Below are 13,980 nucleotides of genomic sequence, written 5' to 3'. Positions count from 1 at the left end.
GTCGGGGCCTGGATGGCGAACGACTGTCCGTGGGCGGTGCCGACATCATAGGCTTGCCTCTGGACGTGACCCGCACCGGAGGAACCGGGGGTGGCAGCCGAGTAGGCTCCGTCAGGGCAATAAGGTCCCGAGCCGAGGCGAAGGTCTCCGGTGTGGATGGGACCATTATCTCAACCCCAGATCTCATGGGGGAGCTCGGCGGCACCGGACTCAACAGACCCGCCGGGCCCGGAGTCAACGGTGCTGACGGTGCCGGCGGCGCCGCGGCCGATGTCGAGGCCGGGCGTTCAAGCCGGGTCTGCCTGGCCGGAGTATTAGACTTCGACGGCCTAGGCTCTGATTCCGGTGCCGGAGAAGGTCGGTGCCGAGGAGTCTTCTCGGTGCCGGAGCGATCCGGTGCCGGTGCCGAAACCACGGTCTGCGAAGTCGACGGGTCAAGTGCCGCCTCCATTAGGAGAGTTCGGAGCCTCTGATCCCTCTCCTTTTTTGTCCTCGGCTTAAAAGCCTTACAGATGCGGCACTTGTCAGATCTGTGCGATTCCCCGAGGCACTTCAGGCACGCTTCGTGGGGATCGCTGGTAGGCATGGGCTTCTTGCAGGCCGCACACTGCTTGAAGCCTGGCGAAACAGGCATGAGCCTGGCGCCCGGTGCCGGGAAGGGCTAAGCCCCCGGCAAGAAACTACTTAACAGCTATTTACTAAACTATCTACTTAACAATACTAATTAACAACTATATAGAACTAGAGATAAGCGATAAACAAGCGATAGAAACTAGGAGAGCTAGGGACGTGGAGGACAGCTATGCCGCGCTCCACAGTTCCAACGACCGACACGGCGGTAAGAAGGAACTGAGGAGCGGGCGGGCCGGCAGGGATATATATTGGGCGCCATGGCGGCGCCACTCCAGGGGGCGACCTGCCGGCCCACTGGAGTTGCTAGGGTAAAAAAGTTTCAGACGAACGTGCACGCACGGCGCGCACACCTAACTGGAATGGATGTGAGCAATCACTCGAAGAAGAACTCATTTTGTGCCTTAGCTTTTATAATTTTGTCCCTTAGCTTTTCTGATTTTGTGCTGTTCTTTTGTACTCGTCCTTAGCATGTGACCATGTTTCCATTTTTTGGAGGATTCCTATTCGATTTTCATGTTATTATAGAGCTATTGATGGAGCCATATTGGCTTCTGACTATTCTTCCTATCTTTCCTTTGCATTGGAACAGTTTGCAGTTATGCCTTTAATATTGTTTCCTCAAGAACTGCCAGCTTTCCTGAACTCCATTTTCCCTTAGATTTTCTTCTGATACAACCTTACCTACTAGTTCTCTGAATTTGTTAAAAAGTCTTTTTTTGAAGTCCATTATCCTTATTCTGCTGTTCTTATTCCTTCCTTTCCTTAGACTCATGAAATCCATAATTTTCACCCAAATTGCCTTCTACCTTCACATTTACTACCTATTCCTCCCTGCTGGTCAGAATCAAGTCTAAAATAGCTGTCTCCCTGGTTACTTCTTCCACTTTCTGGAACAAAAAATTATCCCTGATAAAGTTTCCACTACGTTCTTAGAATGTATGTTTTGCTGTATAAAACTTTCCCAACAAATGTCTGGGTAGTCAAAGTCCCCCATTACTACCAGGTCCTATTTTTTCGATATTTTTGTAATTTGATTTAGAAATGCCTCATCATCTATTTCTTCCTGATTTGGTGGTCTGTAATAGACTCCCAGCACAACATCATTCCTATTTTTTAACCCTTTTCTCTCAGAAACTCTTAATTGGTCTGCCTCCCACTTCCTTCTGGACCTCAGAATAAGTGTATTCATCCTTTATGTAGAATGCAATTCCTCCTCCATTTTTTCCTGAACAAGATATCCCCTGCTATACAAATATTCCAGTCATGAGACTCAATCCACCAAATCTGTAATGCCAATTAAATAATAATATAGCTTATGTACTACTACTTCCAGTTCTTCCTGTTTATTCCCCAAACGCCTTGCATTTGTGTACAGATATCTAAAATCAAGTGTGAAGACCAACTGTCACACAGGAACTTAGGGCAGGTTTTGATAGTTTTAATGTTAATTAGCTTCTATGTTCAGATCACCAACGCTCTCAGGGTACGTCTACACTACAGCATAATTTCGAATTAACTTAAACCAGTTTTATAAAACATATTATAAAGTCGATTTTATGCGCCCACACTAGGCACATTAATTCGGCGGTGTGCGTCCATGGTCCTAGGCTACCATCGATTTCTGGAGCGTTGCACTGTAGGTAGCTATCCCGTAACTATCCCATAGTTCCCGCAGTCTTCCCTGACACTTGGAATTCTGGGTTACTACCCTAGTGCCTGATGGGGCCAAAATCATTGTCGCGGGTGGTTCTGGGTACAGCCTCACCCCTCCCTTCCTGAAAGCAGCAGACAGCCATTTCGCGCCTTTTTTACTGGGTGAACTGAGCAAACGTCATAGCACAGCAAGCATGGACCCTGCTCAGCTCAGTAGTGCGATCGTGGACGTTGTAAACACCTCACGCATTCTCGTGCTGTCTATGGTGAACCATGAACTGCAAACGCAGGAGAGGAGGCGGCAGCTACGGCAGCGTGGCGACGAGAGTGATGAGGACATGGACACTGATTTCTCCCTAACAGCGGGCCCCTGCGCTTTGGAGCTCCTGCTGGTAATGGGGGAGATTCTACCCACTGAACGCTGATTTTGGGTCCGGGAAACAAGCACAGACTGGTGGGACCGCATTTTTTGCAGGTGTGGGACGATTCCAAAAGTGGCTGCGGAACTTTCGCATGCATAAGAGCACTTTCTTTGAACTTTGTGACTTGCTTTCCCCTGCCCTGAAATGCCATAATACCAGGATGAGAGCAGCCCTCACAGTTGAGAAGCGAGTGGCAATAGCCCTCTGGAAGCTTGCAACGCCAGACAGCTACTGGTCAGTCGGGAATCAATTTGGAGTGGGAAAATCTACTGTGGGGGCTGCTGTGTTGCAAGTAGCCAAAGCAATCATTAAGCTGCTGCTACGAAAGGTTGTGACTCTCGGAAACGTGCAGGTCATAGTGGATGGCTTTGCTGCAATGGGATTCCCTAACTGTGGGAGGGGCAATAGATGGAACCCGTATCCCTATCTTGGAACCGGAGCACCAGGGCACCCAGTACATAAACCGCAAGGGGTACTTTTCAGTGGTGCTGCAAGCACTGGTGGATCACAAGGGACGTTTCACCAACATCCACGTGGGATGGTCAGGAAGGGTTCATGACGCTCGCGTCTTCAGAAGCACTGCTCTGTTTAAACGGCTGCAGCAAGGGACTTACTTCCCAGACCAGAAAATAACAGTTGGGGATGTTGAAATGCCTGTAGTTATCCTGGGGGACCCAGCCTACCCCTTGATGCCATGGCTCACGAAGCCATACACAGGCAGCCTGGACAGTGGTCAGGAGCTGTTCAACTACAGGCTGAGCACGTGCAGAATGGTGGTAGAATGTGTATTTGGCCGTTTAAAAGCCCGCTGGAGAACGTTACTGACTCACTCAGACCTCAGCCAAACCAATGTCCCCTTTGTTATTGCTGCTTGCTGTGTGCTCCACAATCTCTGTGAAAGTAAGGGGGAGACCTTTATGGTAGGGTGGGAGGCTGAGGCAAATCACCTGGCCGCTGATTACGCACAGCCAGACACCAGGGCGATTAGAAGAGCTCACCAGGAAGCGGTGCGCATCAGAGAAGCCTTGAAAACGAGTTTCATCACAGGCCAGAGTACGGTGTGACTGTTGTGTTTGTTTCCCCTTCATGAACCTCCCCCCTTCATTGACTCCTCCTGTAAGCAACCCACCCTCCCCCTTTGATTACAGCTTGCTTATGGAAATAAAGTTACTATCGTTTAAGAAGCATGTAATTATAAAAAGAGGCAGAGAATTAACAAGGTATCCAAGGGTGTGCTTTGGGAGGAGGATAGGAGGGAAGAAAAAGGCCATTAAGGACATTTCAATGTAATGACAGCCTTTTGATTGGACTGTCATTACAGGGGATGGAGTGGGCGGGTGCAGAAAGCCTTCCCCCACGCATTCTTACACGTCTGGGTGTGGAAGATATGGAACATGGTGAGTACTGAGGGTGGTTAAACATGGGCTGGAGCGGCACTCTGTGACCCCGCTGCTCTTCCTGAAGATCCACCAGATGTCGGAGGATGTCAGTTTGATCATGCAGCAGCTCCAGCGTTGCATCCCGCCACCGCTGATCTTCCTGCCGCCACCTCTCATCTCGAGCGTCTCTTCTATCCTCACGTTCGTCGCTCCTATCCTCACGTTGGTCCCTCCTATCCTCACGTTCACTGGCATCTTTCCTGTACTTTGCTACCACGTCCTTCCACTCCCCCAGATGAGCTCTTTCATTGCGGGTTACTGCCATGATTTCTGTGAACATTTCATCTCGTGTCCTCTTCTTCCTCCGCCTTATCTGAGCTAGTCTTCGGGATGGAGTAGGGAGGCTTGAAAAATTTGCAGCTGCATGAGTGGGGGAAAATAGTGATAGAAGGATTATAAAAGATACATTTCACAGAACAATGGTTATACTCTTTCACAGTGAACAACACTATTCACCTTACATAGCACATGTGATTTCACTACGAGGTCGCATTTGGATTCTTTTAGTATTGAGTGCCTGCGGCTGTGGTGTAACAGATCAACACAGACGCAGGTCCGGGCATCACAATTCAGCTTGCATGCGGTCATGGTAAGGCAGAGCTTCTCCCTGTGCTGCTGCTTTTACAAGGAGCAGCAGACGCCAAACCCTAACACTGGAATTGCTTTACCCCTCCCCCCACCGCATGGCTGGTATAATGGCAGATCACTGCTAATCACCCCCCCATTTCTCCTCCCACTCCCCCCCCCCCACCGCATGGCTGGTAGCTGGGAAGATTCCTGCTGGTCAAACGCTAAAAAGCTCAGTGCCATTAACCCCCTTCCCCTCCCCCCACTTGGCTACCTGCAAGGAAGGATTTCTTTTAAGCAACAGGCAAGCAGCCCAGTAGGAATGGCCAGCTCTGTCCCCTTAATGAAATTCCTTAATTTCAACCAGGTTCCCATGAACGATATCACTCTGCTGAGGATAACAGAGCGAGATAAAGAACGGATGTTTCTTGAATGTCTGCAATCACCGGGACCATACGCAGCTAGGCTTTGTCATGCAATGATACCAGATTACTTGCTACATGCATGGCGTGGTAAGGTGTCCTACCATGGTGGACGGAACAAGGCTGCCTTGCCCAGAAACCTTCTGCAAAGGCTTTTGGAGTACCTCCAGGAGCGCTTCATGGAGATGTCCCTGGAGGATTTCCACTCCATCCCCAGACATGTTAACAAACTGTTCCAGTAACTTTAATGCCTGCTAATGCATGCCAAACACTCATGGCAAATCAATCATTAAAAAACGCTTGCTTTTAAACTATGTTTTATATTTACAAAGGTACACTCACCAGAGGTCGCTTCCATGGCTTCACTGTCTGGGCTAGTGGCTTGGGAGGGCAGGGTCAGTAATTCTGTCTGGGTCACAAAAAGCTCCTGGCTGTTGGGGAGAATGAAGTGCTGTGTGCTCTCTGCAAGCTCTTCCTCCTCGTCATCTTCCCCCTCCGCTGAATCCTCATCCAATCCTCGGAATCCACGGACAAGGGGGGGTAATGGTGGTGCAGCCCCCTAAAATTGCATGCAGCTCAGCATAGAAGCGGCATGTTTTTGGCCCTGATCTGGATCTGCGTTTGCTGCTTTGGTTTTCTGGTAGGCTTGTCTGAGCTCCTTCACTTTCACTCTGCACTGCACTGAGTCCCTGGTGTGGTCTCTCTCCCTCATGGTATTGGAAATTTTTTCAAAAGTTTTTTCATTTTGTCTTTTGGAACGCAGTTCTGATAGCACTGAATCCTCTCCCCGTATAGCGATCAGATCCAGTAGCTCTCATGCGGGTGCTCTTTTTCTATTCTCAGGAGACTGCATTGTTACCTGTGCTGATGAGCTCTGCGTGGTCACCTGTGCTGATGAGAGCTCCACGCTGGCCAAACAGGAAATGCAATTCAAAAGTTCGCGGGGCTTTTCCTGTATACCTGGCCAGTGCATTAGAGTTCAGTTACCTGTCCAGAGTGGCCACTGGTGCACTGTGGGATACCGCCCGGAGGCCAATAACTTCGATTTGCGGCCATACTAACTCTAAATCGATATGCTAATATCGATTTTAGCGTTACTCCTCTAGTTGGGGGAGGAGTACAGAAATCGATTTTAAGAGCCCGTTAAATCGAGTTAAAGTGCATTGTAGTGTGGACGGGTACAACGTTAAATCGATTTAACGCTGTTAAAATCTATTTAACTGCGTAGTGTGGACCAGGCCTCACACTTCCCCCATTGTCAGCTGTGGAATAAGACTCCGAACAAGAAAGATGCTGTCTCCTCCAAGTGGAGAAGGAATTCTTGTTAGAAGACCTTCATAAGGAGTCTCTTCTTCAGGTAGAAAGCCAAGGAAGACAGTAGTGCCATGCCATCAGAAGCAGTGCTGACCACAAACTTCTCCCTCACTGAGTTCTGTGGGTCTGAAACTAAAGTGCAAGGAAGAAAGCAGAAAGGAAAAGCTGCCTAAAAAACAGAAGGGTCCCAAGCCTTCCCAGCAGCCAGCATGTCAGTTTGTTCTAGTAAACACAAAGACAGAATATTGGAGCTTGTGATGCAGTTACAAGCCTTTATTATAAAGAGAGGCAGAAGCATCCAAACTCTTCACCTTCTGGGTTCAGACCGGTATAGTCAGCCTACAGTTCTCCAGACTGAGATCTACCGTGTTGTGTATATATTAGAGGGGTAGCCGCGTTAGCCTGGATCTGTAAAACCAGCAAAGAGTCCTGTGGCACCTTATAGACTAACAGATGTTTTGGAGCATGAGCTTTTCGTGCTGCATCTGACGAAGTGGGTATTCACCCACAAAAGCTCCTGCTCCAAAACATCTGTTAGTCTATAAGGTGCCACAGGACTCTTTGCTGTGTTGTGTATGAGAACTAATTCACAGAGAAACCAGTACTGCTAAATTTAATTTTAGAAGTATTTTTAAACAGTGGCAATTTTTGGTAAAGCCTTCCTGTCTCAGCCCCATTGTGCTATGCACTGTATAAATAGGTAACAAAAGACAGCCCATTTTCTTTTCCTTTCCTTTTTATCTTCTGTTCCCTTACCCCACCTTTTCTACATAGACTGAGAGCTGCTTGGACTAAAAATGATAATCACTTTTCTCTCTTTTCTGCCTTCCCTTACCTAAAAATCTTGGCTTGTACTATTTATTTCTTCATACATCTCAGAGGTCCATTGGATCAAATAAAATACCTTTACTATTTAAATACAAAATATAAAACACTCAACCAGATCATGACTCACACAAGAACTAGATGGTGACTCAAACTAGTTGCCAGCCACTGCTGGGAACTACTGATGTAACAAACAAACTGTGTTTCATTGCAGAGATGACTACATTTCATCAGCAGATGAAGTCATTCCTGTATTTGAAAAACGATTAGGAATGATCTTTCTGGATGAAAGATATGTAAAAATTATGAAACAGTAAAAAAAAACTTCACTTGAAACTACAAATATGAGATATACCTAAGTCCTCATTAAGGAAAACATGTTTTGTTAACTTTCTTAATTTTTTAAAAACCTATCAAATGAAAATAGCATAATACAAATGTAAACGTGCATCGTGTTCTCATTCAGACATGAACAAGACATAAGTATATTAAAATCTCATCACACACTGAAGTGATGAGTTTCCTTCAATATTCTTTTATAAAATATATTAATTGTAAATGCTATGGTAATTCTACACTAAGAATACAAATATAATTGTACATTAAAGTCACTCAGAGTAATAGTTTCAGTAGTATTGTAACTCTGACCCTTACGAATAATGTCTGGATACCTTCACCCTGTTCACAAAAGACTTTTCCTTCTCTGTATTAAAGAGAAAAAAGCAATTAGGGAAATTAATGAAAAATGTCCAATTTACAATTTCAAGGACATCTGGATCACCTTGCTCCTCCCCAGAAAATGATGCAGGACATGACTCAGTGATCAGCTTGGGTTGCAAAGACTTAAGTGACATTTAAGAGGTCTTCATCTGCTTATTTATCAATTTCACTTTTATCAGGAACACATGATCTTCTGCCATATAGATTTTTTTAATCTAGAATGAACCTGCCAGAACATATTTACACTTTAGGAAAACTTAAGATAAATTTCTAGTTGTAAGAGCTGTCATTAAATCAATACCACATGCAACTTAATATTAGCGTATTTCACAAACAGAGGTGCCTATTAACAAGCTCTGCCAAAAAGAGACTTTACAGGCAAGACACATTCTGTACTTGTAATTAACTGTACTTAAGATGAGTCTACAAATAAGACATAAAATTGCAGCATTCCCAAAACACTGAAAGACTATTCTATCTCATAACATTGTAACAGCAGCAGCAACCTATATAATACTTAATTGTAGAGGGAGCAATAGCAACCCCTATATTTTCCATGATAAAAAAACCTTCCCATTATTTTTTCCCTCTTTATTAAAAAGATCTCTAGATTCACCATGGTTTGCAGCAGGGGGAAAGTCTTGAGGTAAAGGTAAGCATTTGCTGATCCCTTGGCCATTCCTTCTGCTGTGGGCAAGTTATGGGGCTCCTGAAAACTGCTATTTTCTGGTAATGGGTTGCTCAATACAGCTTATTCCTGGGTGGATGTGAAAACCCCTGAACACTTTATTAGCACTATGTATGCAATGCCCTAATTTCTCAGTTTGGATTAGAAGCCAGGAGAACATGAATTCAAGTCATTTCTTCTAGTCACACTAACTAGTGGGAATAATTTTGTGCCCTTTACAAACCTTATTGGATAAGGCCTCTTACCCCACTGAGAGGTTACACAAGCTTGGAATAAAACCAAGATCTCTAATAGGGCAGATTCAAGTCTCATCTATTTAGATTTGTCAGATTACTTCTGAGGGGCAGTGCAGTTGAGTACGCCACTGTCTGGTCTGTACAATGGGGTACTTATACATACATAATACACTCAGTGTATTATGCATGCTCCTCTACTCACTCATGTCTACAAAGGATAACAGTCTACTTGCGCTCCCTAGTAGGGCAATTCACCTTTTAGGTCAAGTGCTAGTGTTTGTGTCGAAGAGACTTTGGGGTTCAAGCCCTGCTGATGATGTGTGTGGTGGGAGAGTGTAAGAATTGCACAATATTTGTCTTTTCAAAAACTCTAGAGAAGTACTTACAAGTTACAACATTGACCATGCTAATACTGCAAATTCAAGCACTCAAGTTTGGAAATACCAGATTTAAGGATTCCCATGAAATCTTTATTCTGCGTCCCAGTGCACAAACACATTGTGACAGTGTCTAATTACATGATCACACTATTTTTTCCACAAGACACCAGCTTCATTCAGTAGACAGGATGGATGGTACTCAGAAAATGGATCAAGGCTGTATGGCAAATAAGGCTGTTTGTAGGACCTTCGCTTTGTACAGTTGGTAGGTGTGTAGTAAATGAAGCAGGAAGAAAAAAAGATAGTTAAAGCAGTTTGATACCAGGAAGAACTGAGTTCTGTCCCTGGCCCCTGTGATGCTGGGCAAAGTCACCTAAATCCATATTTTCACAGACTACCACTAACTGTGCGCTTCTCATATTCTGAGTGTGCACACTTGAGATCCCTTGGCCTTCATCTCCAGAGATGCTGAGCATTCACACTTGCAACTAAAATCAATGGTAGTAGTGAATGCTCAACACCTCTGGCAGTAAGGTAGTGTGGTCTTGAAGAACGAGTACAGGATTGAGAGTTAGGAGGACCTGAGAATTCTGACTTTGCCACAGATTCACTGTGTGACCTTGAGAAAGTCACTTTGCTTTTAGGACACTCAGTTAAGAAATATGCAGTGCTTTGAGTATACAGAGTACTATAAAATAATAAATATTCTGAAAAAGTCAGGTTCTGTGTGTTTTGAATTGGGTACCCTATCAAACATTGAGGCACACAAAATTAGTGGAGGTCTGTAAATTCTTCATCTGTGAAAACCCTCCCTAACTAGCAGGGGCATTGCAAAGATGCTCAGATCAGCATCACAGAAAAACCGATGAGGAAATTAAAAGTTCCATATTCAGTGAAGGGTGTGGAATGTGTGCTGTAAATGAGGTAAGGAGCCATATACTTGAGGAAAAAAATATTTAACAGCTGCATCATTTCTTGAGCATTGTCCATCTAGAAACTAAATAAGGCAGGGGTTCTGTAGGAAAAAAATACTATGTTACTGTATAACTAAAGACTATCATCATGCATATACACAAGTTTGCACAGGCAATCTTAATTCTAATATTTCTTAATTTCTGAGTGCTAACTTTACAACTATAATTTTTAAGAGAGTTTTTTTTTTAAACTAAGATGGAAAAGATATAAACATAAAATACACAACCGTTTCCCCGCCCCCCATGAATTATACATTAATAGCACTGGATTTTCATGCAGCTATCTATGAGTGTCTGGTACCTTATATCAGTGGTTCTTGAAGTGCCCACAAAGATCTAAATTCCTTCTGTGGCACTGTTTGGGAAGGAAATGCAACCTTCATTTGCATACTCAATATTACTTAGAACCACAAACCTTAGAAAAGTCCTTCTAATTTATAATCCAAAGGTGTTAGTTTCTCTTTAAGCTGTCTCTTCGCGTTACCTATCCTAGAAAAGCTGAGCACTCCAACATCACTTTTATGATTCCTGTCCATTAATATAATCATCTATCTTTATACCAAATAACTGCATACTCAGTTCAAGCTAGCTAATGTTTTGTCTCAAAAATGCACGAAGAGAAGGCAATATTTTCTGGGTGTATTCATTTTCCCAGATCTGTACCTATCAGCACATTTCCTTCTCTCCTTTAAGGATTTCATACAGGTCCTCTTTTTATTAACATCTCAAAAGCAAACCTTTATTGATATTTTGAGAGTGCAGACCTTCACGGCTGTTTCTCTAACCCAAAAATTAAAAAAATTTAGATAAAAGAGTTGTCTTATAAAATGCCTCCAATGAACATGTAACTAAAAAAGAAAGCAAAGAAGGTATATTAAAATACATCAGGAAAAATTCAAATGTGTTCATTTGGACTTACTTGTTAAGTATAATGATGACAGATTTTTTTGTAAATTTAGTACAAAACACATTAAAATAAGGGTTGAGAATTTAGATACACAGAAGTTCCTTGTGAATTTTCAATATATGGTAGCAACTTGTATTAGTCATATATTTATATTTATGCACCCTTCCGTGTAAAAGAACCACCTCTCCCTTACTTTAGCCACTCCTTGACAATTTTTAAATTCACAGCCATGAAATATATTGTTCTTATACATCCCCCTCCTTCCAACCTTCCAATATCCACAATTGGCAATAATCCAGCAACAGAACATCTACTTAACTTCTTTAAGATTTTCCACCAGAGCCTTCCCACTCCCTCACGGGGTGGGTTAGGGGAGGGGGTGGGGGAAGAAACAGGCCTTTCTGTATGGCCTGGTCAACAAACTACGGATGCTTGCTCTATCTCCAAAAGCCACATCTCCTTCATTCCTTCCTATCTGTATGAGCTGTGACACATTCATCCAGAACCTCTAACCAGTAACTTCTGCCCTTCATATGGTGCAGGACTTGCACAGAGCTTGGCCTCCCCGAATGACAACCTTGTTCAGCACCAGCAACTGCCCAGCAGGAGAAGCAGCTCATCGGTTGCTGCTGTCAGTCTCTCTCAGAGAAAAGCTGTGCCATATTTCACTGGTTCTGTGCTGTATTTTATTGGGTATTCTAAGGAAAGTGTAACACCTTGCACTGAATAAAAATTTCAGTTAAAAGTTAAGTAGGATTCTTAACTTCTTTTTAAATTGCTAACAGTACTAAGTGCCACTCAGCAAAACTGACATTTGGACACGGGGTAGTAACTTTGCTCTATGCTACAGGAAATTTTAAAATTCGTTTCCAGAGATACAGATGTCATAAACATATAGTTAAGGGTTAATGTCTCTTTTATCTGTAAAGGGTTAAGAAGCTTAGTAAACCTGGCTGACACCTGACCAGAGGACCAATAGGGGGACAAGATACTTTCAAATCTTGGTGGAGGGAAGTCTTTTGTTTGTGCTTTTTGTGTTGTTGCTGTTCACTCAGGACTGAGAGGGACGGGACATCAATCCAGGCTCTCCAAATCTTTCTGAATCAGTCTCTCATGCTTCAAACTTGTAAGTACTTAGCCAGGCAAGGCATGTTAGTCTTATGTTTGTTTTCTCATCTTGTAAATGTTTCTTTTTGCTGGAAGGATTTTACCTCTGTTTGCTGTAACTTTGAACCTAAGGCTAGGGGGTGGCCCTCTGGTCTATAGGAATCTGATTACCCTTTAAAGCATTTTCCATCCTGATTTTATAGAGATAATCTTTACTTTTTCTTTCTTTAAAGAAAAGCTTTCTTTTTAAGAACCTGATTGATTTTTCCTTGTGTTAAGATCCAAGGGGATTGGATCTGGACTCACCAGGGATTGGTGGGGGAAAGGAGGGGGGATAGTTAATTTCTCCTTGTTTTAAGATCCAAGGGATTTGGACCTGTGTTCACCAGGGAATTGGTGAAGTCCCTCAAGGCAACCCAGGGAGGGGACAAAGTTCTGGGAGAACAGAGAGTGCCCCAGACACTGGAATTCTGGGTGGCGGCAGTGTATACCAGATCTAAGCTAGTAATTAGGCTTAGAAGTGTCCATGCAGGACCCCACATTTGTACCCATAAGTTCAGAGTAAGGAAAGAAACCTTGACAACAGAGCCCTGCAAGAACTGAGATAAAGATTTTTCAAAAATGAGTGCCAAAAGCAGACACCTATATAGGGATTTAGGACCCTAACTTTAGGCACCTATTTTTGAAAATCTTGATCTGAATTATTAAATTGAAACTTAAGTCTATTCAAATAACTTATCAATAGATTCAGAAAAAAAGCTAATATGCTGTATATTACAGAAGTTAATTTACAGAAGGAATAAACCACTTTTTAAAATAAGTCATTTACGACAATATGGCCCACAGTTACAATTAATGAAACAACTTGTTCTCAGGCAAAACTAAATAAGTTGTTTCAATGCAACATAAAACTAGTTGGCATCATTTTAGATAAGAAAAAATTCTAACTATCAAGATTAACACCATAACAGGACTTGCATTAGCCATAGTGTTTGAAATTAGCTACTCTGATTTATCTTAAATTTGAGCTGCAAGTTTGTAAACACTTGACCAGAGTGTTCGGGAAAATCAGATAATCCTACAGTGATGTGTCAAACACTCTGAAATATCCAGAGAAACATTCCTCATATTGTTCAAAATTTTGGTTGATTGAGGTTCCCTGAAGACATTTTTGGACTGTTCAGCTCAAAATAACAGTTCCCCACCTACCACAGAGTAGTTACAGAGAGCCAGCTATACAGCCTTTATCTTGTTCTATATATGCATGGTTTTGAAAAAACACTTGTAAAAAGTTAACTCCTATCCCAAATGGTTTGTCTTATGCCACAAGGAATGAAATATTAACATGACACCCTGCAAGCTGTTTTCAAGCTCCAGTGGGAAACCATGACATCTGTGACATCATAACAGAGGGAGCCAGCTATTGCAGCTTCAGGAGAACTAAACCAGAACTTTTGAAAAGGTATAGAATCATTCATGGCTGAATAACCACTCCTACTTTTAGAAAGTTCACAAGTAATGGTCGGGCTCACACATTTTCACAAAATGCCTATATGTTACCTTTAACCAGGATTGCTGGTTAATGCCAACAACTGGCATGTGTATGCACACTAATATTACATCAACTATAAATTTTTCATTAACACCACACACTTAGAACAGAAAGATTAACAACCGTAGACCAAAAGTCCAT

The 13,980-nt window shown here is 43.1% G+C and overlaps 1 protein-coding gene across 1 annotated transcript in view; it reads right to left on the bottom strand.

Moving 5' to 3' along the window:
- Positions 1 to 13,980, bottom strand: part of BIRC6 (baculoviral IAP repeat containing 6) — a 338,471-nt gene that overhangs the window by 106,981 nt on the left and 217,510 nt on the right.

Source organism: Gopherus evgoodei, chromosome 3, assembly GCF_007399415.2.
Source record: "Gopherus evgoodei ecotype Sinaloan lineage chromosome 3, rGopEvg1_v1.p, whole genome shotgun sequence".
Lineage (NCBI taxonomy): Eukaryota > Metazoa > Chordata > Testudines > Testudinidae > Gopherus > Gopherus evgoodei.
The sequence above is the reverse complement of the archived record's forward strand: the minus strand, read 5'-3'. Positions and strand labels throughout refer to the sequence as shown.